Source organism: Empidonax traillii, unplaced genomic scaffold, assembly GCF_003031625.1.
Source record: "Empidonax traillii isolate 1590-97213 ecotype Southwest subspecies unplaced genomic scaffold, ASM303162v1 scaffold217:size1918799, whole genome shotgun sequence".
NCBI classification, from domain to species: domain Eukaryota; kingdom Metazoa; phylum Chordata; class Aves; order Passeriformes; family Tyrannidae; genus Empidonax; species Empidonax traillii.
This window is the reverse complement of record NW_020955410.1, coordinates 1,053,096-1,054,598: the sequence shown is the minus strand read 5'-3', so window position 1 is coordinate 1,054,598 and position 1,503 is coordinate 1,053,096. Positions and strand designations below refer to the sequence as shown.

General features: G+C 39.0%; 1 protein-coding gene across 4 annotated transcripts in view; it reads right to left on the bottom strand.

Moving 5' to 3' along the window:
* NEBL (nebulette) overlaps positions 1-1,503 on the bottom strand; it is a 251,612-nt gene that overhangs the window by 101,968 nt on the left and 148,141 nt on the right. The window lies entirely within an intron of this gene.

Here is a 1,503-nt window from a genome sequence, read left to right as displayed (position 1 = left end):
CCAGGATGCAACATTTAAACCCATCAAACAGATCTCTGCCACCTGAGTTGACAAACTAAGGATAGACTGTCTTGTCCTTTGCCACACATCTCAATCTGCCAGTCCTACCAGGCTCTAAAAATAGCTTCCTGTCAAAGTTAACATTTATATTATATCTTTCCCCAAACACTAATGGTTCTTTACAAACTGGTAGTCCGTTTCCTTGTCCAGGTTGTCCTAATTTCCTCTATTTCTGCCAAACAACAGCTAGTCCCAATTTCAATGCTCTTCTTTTTCAGCTTTCTTCAATCCTCTATTTATGGCTTCCCACTGGTTTTTTTCTGTCTCCTTTACACAGGAATGACCTGAAGACAGTAGACTGTTGAGGCATTGATGGCACAGAACAGAGAAATTTCCTATTCCTTTTTCAGTTATCTCAGCTTGGTCCAATATACAGCAGTCCAACATCCAGCAGCAAACATGGACATAATCCTAAGTAGCTGGTAGATAGTAAATTCTAGCTATGCTACAATCTTAAAGCAAATTAGACACAGACTAACAGAAGAATACTCATCCATCATATAAATCTTCCTCCTCTCCTGCCTCATTATTTTTCTTTTTTTAACCTCAAATGCAGCAGAAAAAATATTTAAGTTATTCAAAGAAAAAAAATCAGATAAATTTTTAAAACGTAACTAAAGTAACATAGATATTTTCCTTAGCTTTGGAAGAGCTTTTCCAGGATGACAACTGACATGGACATTTTCAGTTCCAAGTAACAAAGCTAGGCAAAAGCAAGCATTTAGAATAGAAAGTATTAGTCAAATAACGCAACGGAGCTACAACAGATCTAAAAGCAAAACCTGTGCCTACAGTTCACATAAGAACTCCCTGACAAGTATTGCTGAAAAGCTACTGTACTTGGTGGAAAAATTCTCCACACAGAGAAAGAAGGAAAAGTTACCCACAATGGAAACAGGTAACTGTGACAGAACTAGACTTAAGATGAGAAATTACAAACTACCAACAACTTTTAACATGGAAAAAGTACTGAGGGACCACTACTGCTTTCACCATTGCTGGGTTTAGAAGTGAACTTGGTTACCAGTCTTCTCAACAAACATACTGAACAAATTTTATGACTTAACATCCATTAAAACAAAACAATAAACAAACAAAATTAGTATTTTTCTTCAGTTCTCGTTGAGTTTCAGACACAATGACTATAGTCCATTCCTATCCAAACCAGTATATCCAATCCTATCCAAACCAGTATATCCAACAGTATGTTGTTCAGGTTGACTACTGTTTACAACGAAAATTAAATCTTGGGAAGTGTGGCCAGTCTCTTCGCGAACGAAGAACCGGGGAAGGTCTTTCCACCTTCCAGCCTGCGCATTGGATTTTTTTAGGTGAGACACAGTGTGCGCGGAACTGAGCCCACCCTTTAATCCTGAGGTTCATCTGCCGGGGCCAAGCACGCTTGGACGGTGGCAGCGAGGTCCTCAGGACGTAGATGGATTG